Genomic DNA, 27,517 nt, shown 5'->3' on the forward strand with positions numbered 1-27,517 from the left:
TGATCCATATCTACCAATTTTGGCAACACCTTTGCCATTTTTTCAGCTAGTATAGATATAAATACTTTGTAATCATCACAGAAGACATCCCAGCCAATTTGAGAAATGAACTGGAAAACCTCTCTTACGGGGAGGCAGCACCAGTACTTGTTGCACCACTGTGCCTCTAATGTATGGTTTAGGGGGAAAAATACTAAGGTTGATTAAAATGGCATATGATAAGACGTGAAGTCACTTGTTAATGGAAGATTCAGTAAAAGGGTGAAGGTGTATGATTAATGCAGTCATACAGACTGTTTCACTCAGGTTAAGAAACACAGAGTGGGAGAGTGACAAGGGTGTGTTACTTTAAGTTGCACTTTTGTGCACTGCTGATTTGGTGTTTGTGGTGAAGAATAACTAGACAAAGGAGGTAGAAAAGAACTTCAGTTTTGCTTGGTTGTAGGTAAATAACAGTAAAGGTAATGAAATTAAGGACTGTGTATAACTAGGGGTAGATATTGTCAACAATTTTGGAATTAAATTGGGATGAAAAGAAGTTGTGTTAAGATAGACAATTATATAGACAATTTCAGAAACTGTAAGTTAAATTAAAGGGTATCTAAAAAATAATATTTGAGAAGAGGTTTTATGTTTTCTCTCTGAAAAAGAACCAGAGATATTAAATATAATCTTTTCTACAGTTTGGGGTTCTGACAACTTCCTGGCAAAAAGGGCTTTGTATTCCTTGAAAAAGAATGGTGGTTCAGAATTGTTTGACCTGACTGTTTTTTTTTATCATCTTTAAGATTGTTTTGGGTTTTATGGCATTTTGTGGAACGTTAAGTATGATACTATGTCATTTTTTAGTAGATTAATTAAAGAAAAAAAAAAACAAAACAATCTGGGAATTGCGTGAAACACTGAAGATAAAATGGTACTACACAGGGAGGTTAAAGAATACTGGAATAAGAATAGGAATAGCCCTCAAGAAAGGAAAATGAGGTACAAAGCAGCAATGACAGACTGTTACGCCATAGACCCATTGCAAGACATTGCAGGTACAGATAGAAGAGCAGGATAAGCAGACTTTAGAAGGCAGAAGAATGGGCCGATTTTAGGTGGTGCTTGATGTTAAACAAATTACTACTTAAAGGATCCATCAATATATATAAATGTGAGGAGGGGGATAGAAAATGTAATGTGTTGGGAAGAGGAGATAATGTATATTTCTAAGAGAGTATGTGATTTTTGGTTAGAAGATAATAGAATTTGAAAAAAATGGATTTCTTGACATGGAAAAGATATTGTGTGGAAATTAAAAAGAATGCAAGAAACTGAAGTGAACGACGAAACACTAATGTCCTTTTGATGGCATATATATAGAAAGGAAGGATTCTAGAAAATCTGAACAGGATGGAATAAATTCTGAGCAATAAAAAGTGGGATGTCATGGGATATGAAAGCAGCATTTAGAAAGATTAAAATATGGTTATGGCAAAAGGGTGGGGTGATGCACATTTTTAATTTTTATAGTATTTTGCTTTTTCCATGTAAATATTTGATTATACATATTTACTGATTTTGCTAGATGCATATTTTAATAAAATACTCCTGTTCTTTTCCATAAGTACCACAGGATCCTGAGGTACCACCTACTCTGGCAGGACCTCAGTTTAACATCTCATCCTAAAGACATCATATTAAGGAGTGCGATACCCAGTTGTGCTGCTCTGCAGTTTCAGTACTGGAAAATGAACCTAGACACCTTGGGTAGGAGCAGAACACTCAGCCTTCTGATCTTTCAGCATTAAGGCAAAGTGTGCTCCCCGTTAAAGCACGGACACTAATAATTAATCATTAAGTTAAGGGTAACCATTTGATTTCTTCAACTTTTAGGTCATATCTTTCTCCATTTTTAATAAATGATGGCTACATTTTCAACAAGCCAGCTATGGAACTATGCCTTATAAACTGATGCAATCTAACAGCCGATCATTCATGGAACATGAACATAGCACCAGGGTAACAACAATGTGTAAGATGGACTACACAATAATTATCCAGAACAATCTGTACAAAATGTTTACATGTCTAGGTTAAGGAGTTATTTTTAATCTGGAAACAATTTGCTCATATGTTTACCTGTTTACAAAATACTAGGCCCATGTTTTCACCATCCCATTTATTAGGCTCTTTCTTGTGAAGAGCAGATATCGGTATGTTAGTCAAATTTCCCTTCTTCCTTATCTTTCATAAAACAGCATTCATTGAACACAGAAAGTTAAATTCTATTTTAAAATACACCACCTGCAACAAAAGTATGGTTTACACAGGAAAGGACCCACTGCTCCCGAGCATCTCTTCTAGAAATTAATATAATCTGTTCAGATATCCATTTCTGACGTCACTACATCTAAGAATTTGAAACTGTTACAGTCTCTAGTTAAATGTTGTTTCTAATAAAACAGTCCCTTACAACTCTCCATAACCACTAGTCAGCAGATCCTAGATATGCTCACTAAGGCTAAAAACACTACATTGATGGGCCCCAGTCATATTCCAGGATGCCTCCTAAATAGCCCAAACATGACCTATTGGGATCAATGGGGTCAATGCTTAACCATAACTTCCAAACAAGCTTTGTACCACTGCAAAAGTCATCCCTCTTCACCACAGTGGGCCATCAACAGACCCTAGGAACAAGAAACTCATAAGGCTGACTAGTCTCATATGCACAGCCATGGAAATAGTTATCATGGCAATGATTAGTTTGTTTGTTTGTTTGTTTGTCTTTCGGCTTTTTCCTGGTAAGGGGTCGCCACAGCAGAACTTCAGTCTGCTAATGATTGGCAGTAGATTTTTATGAAACGCCGAGGTGCCAGCTCGACGCCCAACCTTCAACGAAGGCACACCCATTTACGCACGCATGTCTTTCGAACGCTAGTAAGGACATAAAAAAAAAACTTCAAACACTGGATCCAACCCAGTTTGGTTTCAGCAATGGTAGATCATGCCTACACAATCTTTTGGACTTCTTTGAGATGGTCATCAAGGCAATGGATGAGGGCAAAATGGTGCATACTGCTTACCTTGACCTGACTAAGGCATCTGATACAATACCCCACTCAGACACTGTAAACAAACTCATGGATAGCAGCATAAATCCCAATGTAGAGCATGGAGTGCAGTTATTATACTTTGATATCCAGAAAAAAAAAACAACTCAGATAAGTGCTACTACAGAGTTAGACCCAATCTTAAATGTTATGCACCCCTGGCTTAACTTGTTAAGGTCAGATCTTATGCTATGCAGTCAAATCTGCCACTACTGACTAGCAAAGACAGAATAAAAAATAGATTTGTTTCTGCTTCCTGTCCACATCAGTAATGTTGCCTCTGACTTTCTTGTTATAAAACTAGAAAGTAGCTACGACAACAGGATGTGTGTTCACCTGCATTTTCTGAAGGATACAAAGACTGAAACTCAAATGTATATATTTATTTAGTAACTTCTGTCCTCAATGATTTGTCAGAAAACCGCAGATTTTACTAGGAACAGACCAAATACATGATGCGAAAATCTGGACAGTTGAGAGGCATGACAAGGTGACTACAAACATAAGAGACATTGTTTACACTGTCTTTTTCACTGTGCTTGCTAAGTGCTTTATGGCTTTGAAAGCCATCAAAATACTTAGTGCTTTTTTTTCTGTAACTAGTAGAACGTGGAGTAGATAAATCTTTGTGCACTACGAAGAATTATGACTGAATCTCTGATCATAATCCTTAATTATGTATTCTTGACATAGATGTCAAGATTCACAGCTTGAGTTTCATTCTCAAGCTGAATTTCTTTGCATCCATAAATTGAACACATAATAAGCAAGTTATAATTGGCAAAACAATCATACTCCTGTATGTTATATGCTGCATAGCCGTCTGATTTTCAGATAGGACCCATGTAATTAGGATAGGATAAGACTACCTCCATAAAGAGACTGGTCACTAACCAAGTCCCTCTTAGCTTTGTGCTGTCTTCTCCTTTTTGGCATCTACTTCTCTGAAGTCAAGACCAATGTCAAGGGCCTCTGGCCGACCACGTTTGCAGAAGATTGCAAACTACGAGCAGTCATAGAATCCCCCCAAGACACTAACATCCTAGTGGAAGGACTAAGACAGACAAATGACTGGTGTCCAACCCATGGCTTAAAGCGCCATGACAAAAAATGTATAATAATACCCTAGGAAATTACTTAATCGACAGCACATCATTAAGACTAGAATCAGTAGTCAGGGATTTAGATATGCAAATAGATGGTAATCTGGCTTTCAACCAACATTTAACTAAGGTACTAAGGCAGTAAGGGAAATTATTCTATGTTGCTCCACTTATAAGAAAGGGCATAGCATCTAGGTCCGAGGAAGTTATTGTTCGACTGTATTCAGCCGTCATCATTCCATCATTGAGTATAACCCCCTCCTTCAGTAAGTAACTGACAATGCACATGCAACAAATGAAATGTCCACAGATGTTTCTCATAAAAAGAATACAGGGAACAAACAGCATGTTCCATGCAGATTGCCTCAAAATCCTATTTCTATTCTTAGTCTCCTACAGGCTGTTGAGAGGTGATCTAAGAACGGCATACAAGACATCCCCAGGATCCTACTCTGATAGACTTTTTGCATATTTACAAAATGAATAGCATCAGAATTACTAAATCTAAGGAATCTAAACTTTGCTTTAGACATATATAGGGCACATTGGAGGGACACGTATGCATCTCTGAGAAGTCTCCTTCTCTGGAACAGGCTCCCCATCTATGTGAAGCAGAGTTCTTTAATTCTATTCAAGAGGAACCTGGACCAGTGTATGGAAAATCAGAAATACACCCTGAGTTTTAACACCTATGTATCTAATGGACAGAAGCAGGCTGTAAATTTTGCCTTAGCTTAAAAATACTCTTTAAAATCACCTGTAAGGCACATAAATGTGCATAATGCAATTGAGATGATTGATTAGGCTTGTAAAGGCTGCAGTGGTTGTTAGCTTACTGTACATCTATGAACTAGGATTGATGCAGTGGTCAGAAAAGATGTAGACCTCTTAAATATTTGAAAATACGGCCCAAAACGTAGAATCCTTTACAAAAGCATTCTATGGATCCCTACAGGAATGCATGGAGCATGCTATCCCAAATAAAACCAAGACTCACTATACAGAGGCACAGTCAACTAATCTAAAACTTACAAACAGTTCAGAACAGCAAATCTGTAACTGAACTTTCTTAAATTTCAGAAAGTGGGAAAAAAGCCCTACACTTGCTCGTACAAGTAATCTCATAGGTAAACAGTAATAAACTTAAGCACTACATCCTCTTATACTCCTTTTAAGCACTTGCTCCCTATTGTTTCTTTCTAATCAGTCAATAAGTAGTTCCCTATATTATTCAGGCATGTCCAAAGGTCAGTTTTGGGTTTACTCTCCAGTCCAGCTGGTGAATCTGGGAATCTTGAGGCAATGTTACAACTGCCTTATGTATATAGACCATCCTCTCCTCCTCCCAACAAGCTCAAATATATGTGAGAGATGCAACTATATAGCCAAACTGGAGGCTAAGCTCTCTCAACCCAGTACTGGCACAGCCTGTCAGGAGGAGAAGGTAACCACACACACCAAAAATCCAGTCTCACATAGACCTATCGCATCAGCAAACCAAACACATAAACACACAAAAACACTCAAAGGCTCCAAATAAAAATTTGCCTAAGCAGCAGAGACCTCCAAAGTAAACATCCAAGCAAATAAAACACAAACAGGTCCACCACAGGATGAGGGTGACAATAAGGCTAAGACCACGAACAGTTGCAGGAAGCAGTTTAATCCACAAATACAATGACTGAGCGCTTTCACCAGAAAACCTGGTATCATCAGAGTCTTACAATTTAGTTACACCCAGCATACTCTTATATACATTCATTGAAATCAATTACAGATTCTTGAATTAATTGTTTCTCTTAAAAAGATACATTGAAACTAACAAAATCACATTTAAATGTAAATATAAATGTAAAAAATATAAAAAATGAAAAATAAAAAATATTGAATAGATATATAAAATAAATATCACAAAAATCAAAAAAGACTTCCATCCTGCCCTTACTAATTGACATAAACATGAAAATATAAAAATGTAAATATGTGTATGTGTATATTTGACTTAATATAAGGTAAGGTATATAATGTAAATAACTATTGTACATGAGTGTAATACACAAATATATAAATATACAATGAAGACTCCTATTTTGTTATCCCATATAAAAAAATATATATATGTATATGAATAATTTAATAAACACACACCAAAAATCCAGTCTCACATAGACCTATCGCATCAGCAAACCAAACACATAAACACACAAAAACACTCAAAGGCTCCAAATAAAAATTTGCCTAAGCAGCAGAGACCTCCAAAGTAAACATCCAAGCAACCCCTACCACGAAACAATAACCACATAACACATAGCTCACAAAGTCAGTGTGCCACACAGTCACAGCCCTTAAGGCTAAACAACACACCTAATACACTTGTAATAGGTGACTTTATTGTGAGACACACTGACGTCGCACTCACCAGGCTGAACAAGGAGAAGGTCACTGTAAGCTGCCTGTCGGGTGCCAGGATCCGCCACATAACACAAGCACTCAGGTTACTCCAAAGCAAGTACAAATATGACTCCGTCATTGTCCATGCTGGTGTGAATGACCTGAGACGTACCTCCCTGGACTACATGAAAAAAGACATAGACGAGCTCTGTGATCATGTGGCCCTGGCAGGTATGACCCTGACCTTGAGTAGCATCTTACCTTCACCAAGAATGATGCCACAGGATAAAGACAAAATGATCAATTTTAACAATTGGCTACAGTACTGGTGTCATTCAAAGGAGATCCAGTGTCTGTCAGCCTGGGATGACATGCTCGACAAGCCATGCTGCTTCGCTAGGGACGGCTTGCACCTGTCACCCCTGGGTTTTCGAATACTGGCAAAGGCTCTTGCCTCCCCCATAGTGCCTTTTTTAGGCAAGACTCAAAAGACAAACCCATCTCCATAGACAACACAAAGAAAAAAAACTAAGGGTAATGCTGCTCAACGCCAGAAGTCTAAACCTCAAGATGCACGCAATCGAGACTCTCCTCAGTATGGAGAATATCGATATCTGTGCAGTAACAGAAACCTGGTTCAAGGCTCCCGAGAGCACCCCAGTACTAACAGGTTATACTTCATACCATGCTTTCCAGCCCCAAAAATTCGGACCGAACCACAAAATGAGGGGGGGTATCCATATTTATCAAAGATACCCACACCTCCCTATTAGTGGCACTGTACTAAGCATCGGAGACCATCCATGTGCAACTAACAGTGGGCAAAAAGTACAGTTTTGTACCTACCATAAATGTAGATGTCCGATAGATATGCAACTGCAGTCATAACATATGGGTTGTCCTGCCTCAGGCAGCCCTCCGTCGGCCGGATTCCAAAGTCTGGGTCCGGCGTCGGCTGGTGTCGCCTCCCCTCCGACGTCAGAACGGCTGGAGTATAAAGGCATCGGCCGACGCCATCTTCTTCAGTGTTTCTTGCCCCAGATGCCAGGTGCCCTCCTAGGAAGGCTAAATTTGGTGAATGGATAAACAATTCCAGACATGCACAACAGTAATAAACAGATACACCATAGGAGATACCCCCAGCTAATAGGAATAGGGGGAGTGGGCCCATAAATAAGGTTGCAGAGGGGTAGGAGGGTGGGAAAATCTGACTGCAGTTGCATATCTATCGGACATCTACATTTATGGTAGGTACAAAACTGTACTATCTCCTTCAAGAATGCAACTGCAGTCATAACATATGGGTTTAATACCATAGCCAAGCTGGGGGTGGTTGGAACTAAGAAAGTGATGGTGTAGCTAAAATGCCCTGCAGGACTGCCGAAGCAAAGCCTGCTCGGGATCTGGAGTATAAAGGCAGGTTGCAGTGCTTGGTAAATGTATGCACGGAGCTCCATGTAGCAGCCTCTAGAATGTCCTTTGTAGCCACTCCTCTTAGGACAGCTGTGGATGTGGCTATAGCTCTGGTGGAGTGTGGCCTAATATTGGCTGGCACACTTTTTCCATGAAAAGAATAGCAGAATCTGATGCAGTGTCCAATCCATTTGGAAATTGTTTGCTTGGAGATTGCTTTTCCTTGTACTCCAGCAGCATAGGCTACAAGCAGTTGGTCAGACTTTCTGGTGGCCTTAGTTCTGTCCAAGTAGTAGCGTAGTTGCCTGTGTATGTCCAAAGTATGCAGCAGTGCTTCCCCCCTGTTTTGAGGATTGGGGAAGAAAGTAGGCAGGTGAATGGTCTGATTTAGAGACACCCTGGAAATTACTTTTGGCATGAATGAAGGATTGGTTCTTAGAGAGACTCTGTCATGATGAAAAATGAGAAAAGGAGGTACTGTCATGAGTGCCTGTATCTCCGAGACTCTTCTTGCTGATGTGATTGCCTATAGGAAAACTGTTTTCCATGAGAGAAATTGCATTTCTGAAGTTGCTGCTGGTTCAAAGGGAGGAAGAGTTAATTTTTCCAAGACGAAATTGAGGTCCCATGCAGGTACTGGCAGTTTCCTGGGAGGTTTGATATTCTTTATCATTCTTAGGAACTGTCTTAGCAAAGGATGCGAAAACACAGGTGGATCACAATTGTATTTTGCTGAGATTGCTGAGGCATGAATCTTTATGGAAGAATATGAGAGACCAGTATGAAACATTTCTGCCAAGTATTCCAATATCTGAGGTATACTCAATACTGTTGTATCCTGACCCCTGTTAGCATTCCAGATGATGAATCTCTTCCACTTGGCTGAATAGGTTTTTCTGGTGGAAGGTCTGCGTGCTTCCAGTAAGATCTCTTGAACTTTTTTGGAAAGAGAGATATCGGAAGGAGTTATGGTAACCTCCAGGCTGTCAGATGCAATGTTTTCAGGTTTTGATGAACAGTCCTGTAATTGTGTTGTGTTAGAAGCAGAGGCCATAGGGGCAGAGGCCACGGTTTGGTCCGAGTTATGCTCAACAGCAATGGGTACCAGTGCTGCCTTGGCCAGTCTGGAGCTATCAAAATGCCTGTTGGTTGTTCTGCTTTGATCTTCAGTATCACCTTGGTCAGCAGTGGTAGAGGAGGGAATGCATAAATTGTTAGGGAATTCCAGCTGAAGGAGAGAGCATCCGTTTTCCATGCTAGAGGATGGTGGGTCCTTGTACAGAACTTTTCCAGGTGATGATTCATGTGAGAAGCAAAGAGATCTATGTCCGGTCTTCCCCATGTCCTTGTTATTTGTGAGAAAATGTGAGGATGCAGCATCCATTCGTGTGGATCCAAGAATTTTCTGCTCAGCTTGTCCGCCAGTACATTGTCCTTGCCTGGAACAAACTGGGATTGCAGATGTATCTTCAGACTTAGGGATTTTTCCCAGAGAATCATTGTTAGTCTGCAGAGGGGATAAGAATGAGTGCCTCCCTGCTTGTTTATATACCACATAACAGTGGTGTTGTCTGTCCTTATTAGCAAATGTCCTTGTTGAAGTGATTTTTCGAAAGACTCGATTGCATGTATCACTGCCAACATCTCTTTTTGGTTTATGTGCAGATGCCTTTCCCTTGGTATCCATTGACCTTGAATGCATCTGCCCTCCATGTGCGCCCCCCCATCCCTGGTCTGAGGCGTCTGTTGTAATCATTTGACCTGCTTGAGGTTTGTTGAAAGACATGCCTTTGTTTAACTGACTTGTTTGAGCCCACCACAAAAATTCTCTTTGTAGACATGGAATGAGTGGGATTACGTCCTCTAGGCTTTGGCTGTGTTGGGACCATAAGCTTTTTAAGTACCATTGCAGCTTTCTCATATGAAGTCTTGCCAAAGGTATCAGAAGAATGCAAGATGCCATGAACCCCAGGGCCTGCAGGATTTCCCTTGCAGTCAGCTGGGAGAGCTTTGCTAGGCCTTTGAAGTACTCTGGTAACTGCTGTTGTTTTTCCTCTGTGAGATAAGCCATTTGTGTTTTTGTGTCCAGTTTGGCTCCTAGGAAAATAATCTGTTGGGATAGCAGAAGTCTTGATTTCTGAATGTTGACTGTGTATCCCAAGGCCTGTAGTAATTGAATGACATAGTCCAAGTTTGCTGTCAAGGTTTGTTTGTTGTCTGCTTGTATGAGGCAGTCGTCCAGGTAGGGGTATATTTGAATCCCCTGGAGTCTGCAGTGTGCCACTACTGATGCCAGGCATTTCGTGAACACTCTGGGCGCAGTAGATAAGCCAAACGGCAATGCTGAGAATTGATAATGCTCTGTCCCTGCAAGAAATCTGAGATATCTTCTGCAGCTTTGTCTGATTGGGACATGCAGGTATGCCTCCTTGAGGTCCAGAGTGACCAGCCAAGACCCGTTGCCCAGCATGGGAAGGAGTTGCTGCAACGTCAGCATTTTGAACTTTGGCACAATTAGATAAGTATTTAGAGTAGACAAGTCCAGTATAGGCCTCCATTTGTTTTCCTTTCTTGGAACAAGGAACAATCTTGAATAAAATCCCTGGCCTTGTTCCTGTGGAGGGACCTTTTCTATTGCTTTTATATTTAACAGCTTTGAAACTTGAATGAGTGCCTCTGCCCTTTGATGAAGTGGCAGGTTTGGCATGCCTTGTCTTATTGGTAAAGTATGGAAGTGGAATCTGTAACCTTTGTCTATTAAATCCAGAATCCATTTGTCCTTGGTTAAGATATGCCAGTTTTTTGAGAATAAGGATAATTTTCCGCCCAAAGGTGCTTCTCTTTGAACCTTTGTAGGCGGTATGAAAGTCAAGTCATTGTGGTTGTCCTTGTGGTGCAGCTGGACTTCCTGCGCCACTTCTTTGATTTGGTGGTTGCCATTGGCGGCCCCTGTAGGAGCCTCGGTATTGCCCTCTACCTTGGGCATGCCTGTTTTTTTCCAATTTGAAACTTGTCAGTGTCTGGAAAGGACCAATTCTTTGAAGGCCAATTCCTGCTGAATCTGGGTGGCTGAACCTGGAGGAAATCTTTGACTGTCTGTACTGATTTAGCTTTTTCCTCAATGGACTTCAACACATCTTGTGCATTAGCACCAAAAAGCTTCTGTTTTTCCAGAGGTGCATCAAGTAACTTCACTTTAACATGGTCTGGCAGTGGCTGTTCTTTTAACCAAGCATGTCTACGTATAACAGCCCCAGTCATAGTTGCCCTACATGAAGCCTCCAATGCATCATAACCCCACTGAAGAAAATGATTGTTAACCTGCTGAGAGTTAAATACTAGATCCTGCAATGCCTTTCCATCAATAGGCTCAGGAGAGGCTTTTAACCAAGCATGTCTACGTATAACAGCCCCAGTCATAGTTGCCCTACATGAAGCCTCCAATGCATCATAACCACACTGAAGAAAATGATTGTTAACCTGCTGAGAGTTAAATACTAGATCCTGCAATGCCTTTCTATCAATAGGCTCAGGAGAGGCTAGATTTTTCTGTAAATCATCCGGTAAGAAATCCTGGTACTGAAACATATGAAAAAGGCAATTAAGTGACCTCATGGCCAGGGTTGTAGAGGTATAAACTTTTTTACCCCATCTCTCCAGGGACCTAGCTTCCCTATCCGCTGGCAGTGGGTTCTTGGCTGTGGAAGTAGCCACTCCCTTGGGGCCCTGTGAAATAGTTTCTAGATACACAGAATGGGCCTTAAAGAGATGTTTGTGGGTGTCAGGGACCCTATAATATCTGTCTGGCTTGACAGGAGCAGGAGGGAGAGAATCAGGGTTAGCACTGGAGTCGGAGAAAACATCATCCAGGGCATCCACAACTGGAGGGATAGCTAAAGGTCTATGCTGGGGTAGCTTGAGGAAGGTACATAGTTTTTTCCTCGAATCAGAGAATTCCTGACCCTGCCATTTAAAATGCTCCCTCATAGAGTGTAGGACTTCACCGAACAAAAAATCCTCTGGAGGAGAGGCAGAGGGAATTGATTCCTCAGCATCAGAGTCCTCATAGGCCTGGAAGGATTCTTCTTGGGTGTCTGAATGCTCAGAATCCCCAGAGGCTTCATCTGAAGACAGGCTGTCGGCCTGCTCAGGTCTGGGTCTTTTCTCTGCAGGCGGCCGAGAACCTCTGTCTGGATGAGGGTGAGACCCCCTGATAAGAGAAATAAGATCTGTAGCAAGGGACATGATCTGTTTATCAGAAGAAGTGGCCTGGGCAGTAGGTTTAGGATGGGCCTTGGCCTGGCTGGCAGCCTTAGCACATGCAAAGGCCTTGATGGACATGGATACAGGAGGCCTAGCTGCCCCACGTGCAGCAGTAACCTTGTCCACAGGAATGGTGTCGGGTAGATCCAGAACTTCGGTTTCTGGAGGAAAATCAACAACCTGCACCGGAGTAGACTCCGAGACCGAAGGACGTGTTAACGCTGTGTCGTCAGCCTGGAGCGGTTGAATTACCACTTCCGAAGGGACCGAAGCACTCGTGGAGGGTTTAGGAGGAGTATCGGTGGAGGACGCGGGCCGAGGATGTCGGTCCCGGTCCTTTCGTTTTTTGGTAGATTGAGTTGTCGGTTGTCCCCAAGGCATGATATAAGCGAAAGATTCGCCGAAAAAGTCTTCGGCAAATTCTGCCCGGCACCTGAGAGTGCGCTTATTAAAGCAAGCACAGGCAGCACAGGCCGAGACGTCATGGTCTGGGCCCAGGCAAGGGAGGCAATAAGAATGGAAGTCCTTATGAGGTATTTGTTTACCACAAGACAAACAATTATTAACTTTCTCAATTTGTTCTGACATCGGCTGAGGCAAGATAAAATGTTCCCCAATGGGGTACTTAGCTTTTAGATGACTTTGGTACTGAAATAAAGGAGCTGACCGACCGGCACTTGCGAACTGCTTCTGCTTCGGGCACCGCGCGGCAAGAAAGACTGAAGAAGCTGGCGTCGGCCGATGCCTTTATACTCCAGCCGTTCTGACATCGGAGAGGAGGCGACATCAGCCGACGCCGGACCCAGACTTTGGAATCCGGCCGACCGAGGGCTGCCTGAGGCAGGACAACCCATATGTTATGACTGCAGTTGCATTCTTGAAGGACATCTGCTTTTCAGTTTGTAGGCTGCTACAGACCACCCTCCCAAACACAAGAACCTCACTCGGCTTTCCTAAGAACAATGGAGAATATGAAGGTCTCTCCAAACACCATTATATTGGGTGACTTCAACTATCCAAACATTGATTGGGAAAACTACTCAAGCCCAAACACCCTCGCCCAATGGTTCCTAAAATTTATAAACTCAAATGCTATGGAACAACTGGTCACCACTCCCACAAGAGGGGAAAACATATTGGATCTGGTCATCACCAACATGGGGTCTCTATGTTCCACACCAGAGGTATACCCCTCATTGGTAAGATCAAACCATAAACTAATCTCACTGGACATCCATATTCCATCCCCACCCATAGCCAAGGAAACCACGGTGAAGAACTTCTCAAAAGCAAACTTCACACTTCTCAAAACTGAGGTGGAATCCTTCAAAGCCCCCGGGCCAGTGGAAAATACGGCCCAAAATGCAGAATCCTTTACAAAAGCATTCTATGGACACCTACATGAATGCATAGAGCATGCTATCCCAAATAAAACCAAGACTCACTCCTCTAAAGGCAGGAGACCTGTCTGGTAGGCCCCAGCCATAAATAAGCTATACAACAGAAGGAGAAAGCTACTACATGATAGAGCAAAATCCCAAAAAGGGAAGGCATCTCTGATCAGTACTAGCAAGAAACTACGATCCCTCATAAAATCATCTAAGGCCAGCTTCGAAAGAAAAATTGCACAAGACACTAAAGATAATCAGAAGGCCTTCTTTAGTTATGTCAGAAACCTGGGAGGAAACTCCCAGATATGCTCTGAGTTAGTGCAAAATGACAAAAAATACACTGAACCCACAGACATTGCCAACATCCTGGCAGAAAGGTTCAGTGCAAACTCCCCCCCCCTTCCCCCCCAAAAGAGCAAATGTCTATCCCAACAGAGTCTAGCCTTCCTGAGATCACAGATGCACAGGTGAGAGCTGCCCTCTCCAAAGCAAAAAACACAGCATCAATGAGACCAGACGGTGTCCCAGCCTGCGTCTTACACGAGCTCCAAGAAGAACTAAACCCTCATATAAAGTCACTGTTCAATCTCAGCCTTACTACAGGATATATACCCAAGGAATTGTGTACAGCAACAGTGGTCCCACTCCACAAAGGTGGTGCCACAACAGACCCTGTAAACTATTGCCCTATAAGCCTGACTAGCCTGGTCTGCAAAGCTATGGAGCGTATCCTCATGGAATTCATAAACAAAGACATTGGGAACCTCCAGACACTGGATCCTACCCAATTCGGCTTTGTTAAGGACAGATCTTGCCTCCTGAACCTGGTTGACTTCTTTGAAACAGTTACCAAAGCCATAGATGAAGGGAAGGTAGTCCACACAGCCTACCTGGACCTCGCAAAAGCCTTTGACACAATACCCCATTCAGGCATCATAAATAAGCTCACCAGCTTAAATATCAACCCTATGTCACAAGATGGGTTGCAAACTAGCTCAGGGATAGAACCCACATGGTTAGAATAGCAGGTGCCATGTCAGACTCTAAACCCGTTACAAGTGGGGTCCCACAAGGCTCAGTCCTGGGACCTCTCTTGTTTGGTATATATTTCTCAGAGGTACAGGCTAACACGGGTGGACTATGGCTGACCAAGTTCGCAGATGACTGCAAACTGGGTGCCATAATCAACTCTCCGGCTGACACAAGCATCCTCCAAAAGGGTCTCACAGAGATGGATAACTGGTGCCAGAGCCATGGCCTAAAGCTAAATGCCAAAAAGTGCATAGTCATCCCCTTTGGGAAAAACAAAGTGCCCACAAATTACCACAAAGGTGGTAATCCATTAAGTACAGAAGAAGTAATTAGGGACTTGGGGACCCAAGTAGATAGCAATCTCTCCTTTGACAATCACGTTGCCAAAGTGGTTAGAAAGACCTTCTATATAGCTCACCTTATCATGAAAGGATTCACATCTAGATCAAGAGAGGTCATTGTGCCCCTCTACTCATCACTTATCAGGTCCATAATTGAATACAATGCCCCATTTGGGATTTACCTTACCCGACACCTGCAGCAACTGGAAAGACCCCAAACGTACCTCACCAAGAGGATCAAGGGGCTCAAACAGATGCCCTATGCAGCTCGGAAAGAAAATCCAACTCTACTCAGTTGTGTACCGCCTACTCAGAGGCAATCTGTGTCTGACATATAAAGCCATGTACAACCCAGAATTAATGGACATGCTTCACCTCAGGAAATCCAAATCCCTTAGTGCTACACGCTCCAGGGACTTGAACCTCAGCACAGAAATAAACAGGACATGCTGGAGGGACAGATTCATATCCCAGAGGCTCCCCTCACTCTGGAACAAAATCCCAATCCATGTTAGGCAGAGCCCCTCACTGACCCTCTTCAACAGAAATCTTGACAAGTGGATGGGAGATCGTAAGTTTACCGCTGGGATCTCTTCTGTGTCCCTGCTTGACAGAGGTACAGTAAACTAACCTTAAAAGGGCTACCTTCTGTGACCTACTATACAGAGGCACAGTCAACTAATCTAAAATGGTGGCGAAAGCCAAACACACTCTGGCTAGGCTTATAAATGCCCTAGGGCAGATAGCCTAGTATCAACCTATGAACCTATGAAAGTCCATAAAGCCAATTTAGTCTTTTATCAAGAAACTCATATTCGTCATGAAGAAGAAGAATATATTTAATTTAACCAGAATGACATTTTATCTAGTGCATCATACAGACACAAGTGGAGAGGGGTCAGCTGTATGAAAGATGAATGGAATCATGCCCAAAATAATGTACAAATACAGTGATAAAGAATGATCACAATGGATACTACTGAAAACAAAAACAGCAGCAAATCTGTATTGCAAGCTTAGTGACTAAGCATGAAAAATATATGTATACACTCTGGTTAATAATATGAAAGTTAGCTTAACACTGGGTAGGATTGTAATTGTGTTCTTGATAGTTTAGATTCCAGTGTTGCTAAAGCACCTCAAATAGCTGCATCTCCTTAAATAATTTAAAAAATGGGGTAAATGTATTCAATTTAAAATATTTCAATAATAAGGACAAAGATATGTTAATATGGATCCAGGTTAGTACATCGACAACTGAGAAGATCGACATCCACTTCTCCGACACGAAAACACCGACACATGAAATAATCTAAACTGCAAATCACGGACATTTAACAGGTAACGGGTTTACATTTCGCTAATCATGCCTACCATAAGGACTAAGTAATACAATGATCGTAACACGTGCATAACACTGCCACACTTACTAAAACATGGTAGGCATGATTAGCAAAATTTAAACCCGTTACCTGTTAAATGTCCGTGATTTGCAGTTTCAATTATTTCATGTGTCGGTGTTTTCGTGTCGGAGAAGTGGATGTCGATCTTCTCAGTTGTCGATGTACTAACCTGGATCAGTTAATATATACTCACTGTTCTTATGCATTCAATACTCACACTCAGATAGATAAAAAGCACTATTTCTATCCCTCATAGTTCTATAATAATCTCATTTAAAATTACTGCTAGACTGATATCTAGAAACAATGCACTTGGTTTTAAATTATTACTAAAATTTAAAAAAATAATTATAAAAAAAATGATAACATGATTAGCTTAAAAGACTTTACAGAATACTTCTTACAAGAAATTCAGATTTTTGGCATTTATGATAATTGTATAGGACACCTTAGAATCTTTGCTATATAGTAGGACATGGACTAGGGTTAATTTAAGAACTAGTATTCAGCAAAAAAATTGATATTGCTATGAAAAAAGGAAACAGAAACATTTTATTCATATTGTCAATGCTCTAAATAGAAACTGTTAACAGGCTTTAAGTAATAAAGTGATAGCAATGGAAAATCATACTTTCATCACATTCTGTAATGCTTAAAAGTACATAGGTTAGCAAACAGATTTAAGATGAAGTCTAAAATAATTAAGGAAAAGTAAAATGGTATTGGACACAGATGCTATATGATCTTAATTTTTAAATCGTGATAATCTTAATAATGAGAACAGCTACATAAAACTACACAATAATAAAAATGATAGAATTTGTTAAACCAAACAGTAATAAAAGACTTGAAATAAAATAAAAATGTTTTGTTAACACTAATAACTAAACAAAACAGTAACAAAAGACTTAGAAGCAAAAATGCTCAAGACAAAAAACTAACCAAGAGGTAACTCAGCAAATAAAAAGATTAAAGGAAAGAAACACACCAAGTATATATATATATGGATTAATTTCTGACATATATAAACTGCAAACAGAATCTCCTTCTATAAACTGGACCATGTAAACTGGAACAGTCTACCTAAGGAACTGAGACATAAAGCTTTTTACAAGACTTTTAAGGGAAACTAAACAACTATTGCAACCAAACAAGTATGTAGGCTAAAGAACCTAAACATATTTATTGCACCCTCCCTACCTCACTTTATATTTCTGAGCTGAAATCTTAGAAAATACCTAAAATGTTAATACCGCAAATAGCGCTAGAAAAAAACGATTTCACTCCTCTTACTATTGCAAATGGCTTGTTACACATTGTTTCTATCCCTCGCCCAACCTATTCCCTCTGTTTATCACACATGAATAGACTTTCCACTTCCTTGCTCTTCTCTCTGTTTAGTGTAGTTCTCTAGACTTTCCTCTCCCCATCATGTCACAATGTTTTGCTTTTCCCTAATTCAAAGAGATACCTAGCCAAGCTAGAGACTTCACCATGTGATTCCTCAAAACCTCCTGTAACAGAGGATTACAGGATATATGCAAGTGACAAAGACAAATACATGTGAGAGATGCAACTATATAGCCAAACTGGAGGCTGAACTCTCTCAACTCAGGACTGGCAAGACCAGACAGGAGGAGAAGGTAGCCATACACACACCAAACCCAGTCCCACATAGACCTACCACAACTGCAAACCAAACACATAAAAACACAAAGACATACTCGGAGGCTCTAACAAAAAACTTACCAAAACAACAGAGGCTCCCAAAGCAGACACCCAAAAATCCACCACCTCAAAACATAACACATGCATCACATACTTCAATAAATCAGTGTGTCAAACAATCACAGCCCTTAAGGCCAAACACCATGCCTGATAAACTAGTAATAGGTGACTCTATAGTCAGACACACTGACGTTCCGCTTACCAGGCTGAACAAGGAGAGGGTAACAGTAAGCTGCTTATCGGGAGCTAGGATCCGCCAGATAACACACGCACTCAGGTCACTCCAAAGCAAGTACAAATATGACTCCGTCATTGTCCATGCCGGCGTGAATGACCTGAGACGTACCTCCCTGGCCTACATGAAAAGAGACATAGAGGAGCTCTCTGATTATGTAGCCCAGGCTGGAATGACCCTGACCCTGAGCAGCATCTTGCCCTCACCAAGAATGATGCCACAATACAAAGACAAGATGACCAGCTTTAATAATTGGCTCAAATACTGGTGTCATTCTAGGGGGATCCAATGTCTGTCTGCTTGTGATGACATGCTGGATCTGTCACCACTGGGTTTCCGGATATTGGCTAAGGCTCTTGCCTCCCCCATAGTGCCTTTTTTAGGCAAGGCTCAAAAGACAAACCCACCTCCTAAGAAAACAAAAATGGAAAAAAATTAAGGGTAATGCTGCTCAACGCCAAAAGTCTAAATCTCAAGATGCAGGCTCTTGAAGCACTCCTCAGTATGGAGGACATCGATGTCTGTGCAGTAACTGAAACCTGGTTCAAGGCTCATGAGAGCACCCCAGCACTACCAGGCTATACCTTGTATCATGCTTTTCGGCCCCAAAACTCAGGCCAAATCAAAAAGGGAGGGGGAGTGTCCATATTCATCAAGGACACCCACACCTCCAGGTTAGTGGCAACACATGAAGCATCAGAGACCATCCAGGTGCAACTAACCGTAGGCAAAACTGGTAGCATGTTACAGACCACCCTCCCAATCTCAGGAACCCCACTCAGCCTTCCTGAAGACATTGGAGGATATGAATGTCTCAACAAACACCATCATATTGGGAGACTTCAACTACCCTAACATAGACTGGGTGCATTATTCTAGCCCAAACACCCTACCCCAAAGGCTCCTGGAATTCATAAATTCAAATGCAATGGAACAGCTAGTCACCTCTCCCACAAGGGGAGATAAAATACTAGACCTGATCATCACAAAAATGGGGACAAAGTGCTCCACACCGGAAGTATACCCCTCACTAGTGAGATCTGACCACAAACTAATCACCCTGGATATACATATCCCACCTCCACCCCCAACACAAAAGACTACAGTGAAAAACTTCTCAAAAGTCGACTTTACATTTCTTAAAACTGACATGGTATCATTTAAGCCCACTGGGACAGTGGAAACCACATCCCATAATGCAGAATCCTTCACAAATGCTTTCTACGGACATCTTCAAGAATGCATGGATCATGCAATCCCAAATAAAACCAAGACCCTCTCCACCAAGGGCAGGCGTCCTGTCTGGTGGACCCCAGCCATAAACAAATTGTATAACAAAAGAAGGAAGCTACTGCACGACAGAGCAAAATCCCATAAAGAGAAGGCATCTCTGATCAGCACTAGTAGAAAGCTACGTTCTCTCATAAAAACATCCAAGGTCAAGTTTGAGAGAAAAATCGCTATGGACACTAAAGATAATGACAGGGCCTTCTTCAGCTATGTTAGAAACCTGGGCGGAAACCCTCAGATATGTTCAGAGTTAGTTCACAATGACAAAAAATACACTGAACCCACAGATATTGCCAACATTCTGGCAGACAGGTTCAGTGCAAATTTCTCCCCTCCCTCACCCCCAAAAGAAGAAATACTTATCCCAGCTGAATGTAACCTCTCTGTCATCTCAGATGTCCAGGTGAGAACCGCCCTCAGCAAAGCTAAAAACACAGCATCAATGGGACCTGACGGTATCCCGGGTTGCGTGCTACGTGAACTCCAAGAGGAGCTAAACCCACACATAAAAATGCTATTTAACCTTAGCCTTACTACAGGATATGTACCTGAAAATTGGCGTACAGCAACAGTAGTCCCACTCCACAAAGGAGGCACCTCTACTGACCCTGGTAACTACTGCCCCATAACCTTAACCAGCGTGGTCTGCAAAGCTATGGAAAGAATCATTATGGAACTAATAAACAGAGACATTGGGGAATTACAGACACTTGATCCCACCCAGTTCGGCTTTGTAAAAGGCAGATCCTGCCTTTTAAACCTGGTTGACTTTTTCAAAACAGTCACTAGAGCCATTGACAAGGGCAAAGCAGTCCATACAGCCTACCTGGACTTGGCTAAAGCTTTTGACACAATACCCCACTCTGGCATCATAGACAAGCTCAACAGCTTAAATGTAAATCCATATGTCACAAGATGGGTGGCAAACTGGCTAAAGGATAGAACCCATAAAGTCAAAATCGCTGGAGCCATGTCAGACTCAAAGCCAGTGACAAGTGGTGTCCCACAGGGCTCTGTCCTGGGACTCCTCTTGTTCGGCATTTATTTCTCAGATGTGAAAGCAAACATGGGAGGGTTGTGGCTGACAAAGTTCGCAGATGACTGCAAACTAGGCGCCATAGTCAATACACCAGCTGACGCATACATCCTACAGAAAGGCCTCACTGAAATGGACAACTGGTGCTGGAGTCATGGCCTTAAACTAAATGCCAAAAAATGTATAGTCATCCCCTTTGGGAAAAACAAAGTGCCCACAAATTATCACATAGGCGGTAACCCACTGAGTATGGAAAAAGTAATCAGAGACCTGGGGACCCAAGTCGATAGTGACCTCTCATTTGACACCCACGTTGGCAAAGTGGTTAGAAAGACTTTCTACCTTGCCCACCTTAACATGAAGGGATTCACATCCAGATCAAAGGAGGTCATTGTGCCCCTGTACTCCTCCCTTATCAGGCCCATGATTGAGTACAATGCCCCATTTGGTATGTACCTCACTCGGCACTTGCAACAGCTAGAGAGACCCCAAAAGTACCTCACCAAGAGGATCAAGGGTCTCCAACATATGTCAAATGCTGCCAGACTAAAGAAACTCCAACTCTATTCAGTAGCATATCGCCTACTCAGAGGTGATCTGTGCCTGACGTACAAGGCCATGTCCAATCAGGAATTGATGGACATGCTCCACCTCAAAAAATCCAAATCCATCAGAACCACGAGAGCTAAAGATTTGAACCTCAGCACAAATATGAATAGGACATGCTGGAGGGACAGATTCATAACTCAGAGCCCCTCACTGACTCTCTTCAAGAGAAATCTTGACGAGTGGATGGGAGATCGTAGGTTTACCCCAGGGGTCATCTCTGTGTCACTACTAGACAGAGGCACAGTAAACTAATTCTATTTTGTAAGGGGGTCTTCACTGTGTCACTACTAGACAGAGGCAAAGTATTCTAAATCTATTCTGTACACTTTTGTACCATTACATGGGGTGGCGAAAGCCACATCACTATGGCTAGGCTTATAAATGCACCAGGGCAGATAGCCTAGTACCAAACTATGAAACTATTAAGGAACACCAGGTGTTTCAGCTATATGGCTTCTGAATGCCCACAAAGTTTTGTTAAGTCTATTTAACGATGCCTGTCCACAGCTAGTGGGGTTTGGCTTTAGTGGCCTGAATGTATGTGTTATGTCCCTCCTCTGGGCCAGTAATCAAGGAGTCTGAATCCTCACCACTGACACCAGTGAGGGACGTTCACTTGGAACAAAGATAGATACACACAGTATTTCCAGATGCAGCTTTCTGCATCATGCACAAATTCTCTTAAGAGAATACAGGGAACACACTCAATCCAGGGTCTGGGTTTCCCTCTCTCTATCTCCAGGCCCCCAATACTCACCACTGGCATAGCAATAGAGTTCAAGCCTCAGCTGAGTATCCAGGCCAAGTCCTCCAACACCTTCATTGTGAACCTAGTGCTTTGTGCCCTGCTCCAAGAAGCTGACACACACACACACACACACACACACACACAGATTTACTCACTCTGCTACCCTTTGCCCAGACTATACGGTAGTTACTGCCACCAGACACTCTAAGGCTTGTACAAGGGTCCCCAATTATACTGAGAGAAATTAATATTAATATAAATGACTGTGTTTGACCAATGCAGAAAGGCTCTCAGGAGTGGCCACATTGTCATCAAATATAAGTAGTCTTAAAGGTTAAAATATTCTCTAAAGGACCAGCCACAATGAGAAGTTTAAATACATTTAATGATAAATAATAATAGAACATGAAAATACCAAATATCTATTTACAATAAATACCAGAAATAACACGAAAATAACACAGATGAATAGATTCACACAGAGACAGAAAAACAGTACTTAACTGATCTCACTATATTTTCCTGACTAATTTAAAGAATTTCTGTTCCCTGGTTACATACTAAAGCAAGGCAAGATGAAGTGGGCAAGAGATCCTTCTTTGTCAGGTTACAAAAACAGACTGCTCTGAGACTTCAGTCTCATCTAGTATTAAAACATAATTTTTCATTTTTCTCTGGATTACAGAATGGTCATCTGAATTTGGTTCCCATACTACCTCCTTTAATAGACACTTCCAGAATTTAGTACAGATGTGTTGCTTTACACACCTAGAGCTTTACTAAGATCGGTTGCAGCTTCTGGAAGTCATAAAACAATTTCAAACCTCCACCCTTCCAGAATAGCAATTAGTTCACTGCTAAAGACAATACATAAGGCTTCCAAGTGCAGACTATTTGTCTCTGGATGCATTGATACCTGTGAGGTACAATCTTTATGGCTTTTATACCAAGTAATTTAATTTCAAACTATTTTTCAAAGTTTGCCGGACTGAGACTTACTTCTTCTTATCTTCTCTTCTAGTATCCTCTGTTACAATGTATTCCTTTCAATAGTTACCATATAGCCTGATATATAGGTATACTTCTTTTTCTGTCCAGCAGGACCCACTGTTGGTACATTTTTTTAACACAAGCAACTTTACAAATACATTTTCAACACAAGCACCCGTACAAATCAATTTGATATACAAATGACATATAATTCTTTACAAAACTCCAGTTAGCAATACTGGCATCTATTACACATCCACTGCCCTACTCCTCCTGGCAAAGCTGGCAATATCTTATGTCATCAGAGCATGTTTCAGCCTTCTTATGACCTTGTCAGCACAGCATAAGTGATCTGTTTGGCTAATCTTTAGAAACACAGGGTTGTTGTAATCAGCTCATAACCACTAAGGTGTCTGCAAAATATGCTGTGCTTATACTGTGCTGACAAGGTCATAAGAAGGCCAAAACATGCATGTCCACATCTAGTGGGGTTTGGCTTTAGTGGCCTGAATGTGTCCATAAATAGACTTAACAAAAAGTCATGGGCATTCAAGAAGCCATACAGCTGAAACACCTGGTCATTTGAATAAGTCCTCTGTTACAGAAGGTTTTGTGGAATCACATAGTAAAAATTCTAGCTTGGCTAGATTTTTCTTGTAGTTCTTTACTAATGGGATTGACTGTGTGACCTTTTTATTGTTTGATCTCATTCAAAGAGATGGCAAGACACATATGCATTTATAATAAACCTCTAAACATACTACTCTTCTTTCACCAGTAAAGCCTTCCATCTTGCAACCCACTTTCCTCTTTGGTGTGACAATAATCATCCTTTGCTTCCAAGTAGTATATACACTCTGCTTTATTCCTTTTTTTAACCAAGTGCTTCCAGTTGTTCTATTGTTGTGTGGGTTCGGTTGCTGTGCTTGTAAATATGCTAACACTGATTTTACAAAATTGATAATTTTAACATTGAAATGCATACCACACCCTGGACTCACTAAGTTGCATTAAACTGTTCATTCTCCATAGTTATATACCTTTCACTGTACATTTTACTTTAGTTAAAGACTGTAAACCTCTCAGCACACTCTGTTATTCATTGGCTTTGGTTCAGGCTGTGGCTAAAAGGGATCTTGGACTAGCCCACCTATGTGGTTAAACAAATTCAAATAAAGAGTAGGTCAAATTTCAAATACGTTTTTTTGTCAATATGCAAAATAATAATCAAATACATTCATTATGACAATATTTATTAACAACCTCCCATTTTAAAACAAGATAAGAGCCTTGTATTGTATTCACCTCATAGATCGATATCACTGTTAAAGAGACTACAAGATCTTTGTAACTAGACATGCTGAAAGAAAGACATGGTATTTGCCATCATTAATATATGAAGACCAATCTGGATTTATTACAAACAGACACATACAAGACAATGTCAAAAGAATGTTAACTTTACTAGAAAAATGCAGATTACTATAAAGAATGGTTAGCAGTTATAAGGTTGGAATAAGCCTTGATATAGAAAAAGGCTTTGAACACATTGAATTGGAATTATTATTTTTCATAGTACTTTCTTGTCATGTTTAGCAATACTTATTTTTATTTTTTATTTACCTATTTACATTCTGGTTACTGGAGTAGAGAGCTAATCACAGAATGACCAACTGCATGCTCAGAGCACTTAAAATCACATTATAACAACAAAGCAAATATCAAGAAAAACATAACAGGAAAAATATTGTAACAGCAAAAAACAACGTTGTTTGTCTTTCGGCTTTTTCCCAGTAAGGGGTCGCCACAGCGGAACTCCGGTCCACTAACGTACAACAAATATTAATAGAAGCATAAGAGAACAGACACGTGACTAATAATACATAGTCAAGAATTAAATAATGAAAATATGAAAATTAAGTACAGGGAAGATTGACAGGTACAACCAATGTTTTAAAGGATGGCGTTAATGGTGTTACTCAAAAAAGAAAGACGTCTTAACTCAGAGGGGAAATTTACATTTCGTAGGTTTAGAGAAGAATACTAAGTTAACTGTCATGAAGGGCCACTTTAAGCCTAGCCAATAACCCAATGTCAGAATCAAACCCTGGACCTTCTACTTATGAGGTTAAAACCTTAACCATTATGTCAAACCCACCCTTTATTTAAGTAACGTTCCCGTCTGCCTGACATTTGCATCTGCTTGATCAATCAGGAACTGTTTGAATTCTGATCTGTACTTGGGGTAGCCTGTGTGGCAGGTAAGGTCATAATGGAGAGAGTGTCACAGTTAAGGGGCAAGAAAAGACAAGCTATGATCTGTACCATACAGTGTGTTATGGCAGGGTTTTAGCGAAGGCCCACCTGCAGAATGGCTCTTTTGGCTATAGACTGGGCTAGCTTCAATAAGATTCAATGTCAGAGGGGGAAGGTCTTGATGTTATAGTTTGAAAAGCAGAGAACCAAATAAGAAGTTGAATCTGGCTTGTACTGGGAGCCATTTTGCTGTGGGTAACGTAAGGCAGTGGTGTTCATTCTGAGGGGAACTTGTAATGAAATTACTTATTTTATTTTATAAGGTCTGTAGTAGAGGTTTACTTTTGTTTGAAGTCATGGCTAATATAAAATATACTTAAAGCCTTATATACAAATAATAAAACAAACATTAAAACTGACACTCTCCTATAACAGGCAGTGTGATATTATAAAGGTCACTAAATAGAACTGACCCATTAACTCCCCTACTGTTTGTGTTAGCCATGGAACTTTTAGAAACATTAATAAGCAATATTCGAAAATAAAAAATAAATAAAATAAATGGTAGATATGGCTCAAAAATAATCTCGTTTAGAGAGATCTTTTGATTAACTTTAACTGATAGAATTACATCAGTACAAAAGTTACAACTTATTAAAATGTTGACATGATGTCTGGGCTTAGACTGAACAGTATCAAAATTATTACTTTAGATCAAAATAAGAATATGCTTCAATATGTAAGCAATACTACAACTGGAACAATAGCCACTTAAACTACGTAGCAGTTATTGTAAAACCAAACCTGTGTTCATGAAGATGAAGTCATAGGAAAGTTCTAGGCACACAGTCTTCTGGGTGTTTTAAGCTCACCCAATAACCCATATTCAACTGTTTTCTTGCTCCTCAAGCAGTAAAAACAAAATGAAAACTCCAGAAAAGCTTGAACTTCCAATGAGTGACCTCCCAAACCTCTTGTATCAGAAGCTCGTGGGATATATGCAAATGATCCTTATGAACATCAGATGTTTCAGCTAACTGGCGATTCTGAATGCCCATGACTTGTTAACCAATAAGTATCTGACTAGAAGGGTGTATGTCAGCTAAATGGTAGGTGAAAATATTTGTTTATAATGACTATGCTACATATTTTTTCACATTTAATTTGAGACTACTGCCCGTGCACCACTAGTTAACATGGTCTAATCTATTCAGAGGAAGATCAACCACCACCACCCAATTTACAGTCATCTGCAAACTTAAATAACCACAGCCATGGAATGATGGCCTGAAGATCTGGCAAACAAATGCCAGACAGAAGGCTCAACAGTGAGCACTGTAGGACAGTACTGGTAACATTTTTGTTTTTATAAGTGACACCTACAACCCTCTCCACACAGGTTAGACAGCCATTCAGCCACCCATTACAGAGCATAAAGACTTATATGCACATTTACAAGTCTGCTTATAATGCCATCATGGGGAATAGTGTCAAAGGCCTTGGCCTGGTCCAGAAATCCTGCTTATACTATTTAACCATTACCCACTGCTTTAGTGATTTTTTCAAAGAAATTGAGTTTAAAGAGGTAGGACTTTCCTTTGATAAATCTGAACTGATGAGTGCCTAGGGTTAAGTGATTTTCAATGTCTAGATTAGTGATGTCCGAGATAATATGTTTCATAACTTTATATATTAGGCTAGTGAGTCTAACTGGTCTATCCTTACCACAGTCAATAACTGGGCCACCCCTGTCTTTCAGACTTCAGGAATATAACTAGTGGAGACACTTAGACTAAAGAGGTTAAGTCAGAGATCAGATAGCCAAAATTTGATACTGATAATGAGGCAAATTTCTGTACTATCAGGACCCGTGGATTAGGTGTGCCTTTAAGAGGGCTGAAAATACTTTTTCCATAGTAATTAGGGCCAGCATGTAGGACTGGAAGAGCTATAACTGTGGAAGGAGTAAAATATGCATAGAATTTGTAAGCTAAGATATTAGCTATTCCACTATAGGTCAGAGTGGGCAGTATTATTGTGGACTAGCTCTGAACATTGATGAGTACTAGTTCTTAACTTTCTGAGAATTTTGGTTTTAATGACTATTTTAAGTTCATACTCAACTTTGCACTTCTTAATGATTCCCTTAACCTCTTTATTAGTTTGCTTAAATGTGCTCTTAAGGTAGAC

General features: G+C 40.8%; 1 protein-coding gene across 1 annotated transcript in view; it reads right to left on the bottom strand.

Annotated features, from left to right (window-relative positions):
• The window catches only part of ITGB5 (integrin subunit beta 5), a 1,724,339-nt gene that overhangs the window by 623,904 nt on the left and 1,072,918 nt on the right, over window positions 1-27,517 (bottom strand). The window lies entirely within an intron of this gene.

Source organism: Protopterus annectens, chromosome 6.part0 (assembly GCF_019279795.1).
Source record: "Protopterus annectens isolate FY-2018-M chromosome 6.part0, PAN1.0, whole genome shotgun sequence".
Classification (NCBI taxonomy): domain Eukaryota; kingdom Metazoa; phylum Chordata; order Ceratodontiformes; family Protopteridae; genus Protopterus; species Protopterus annectens.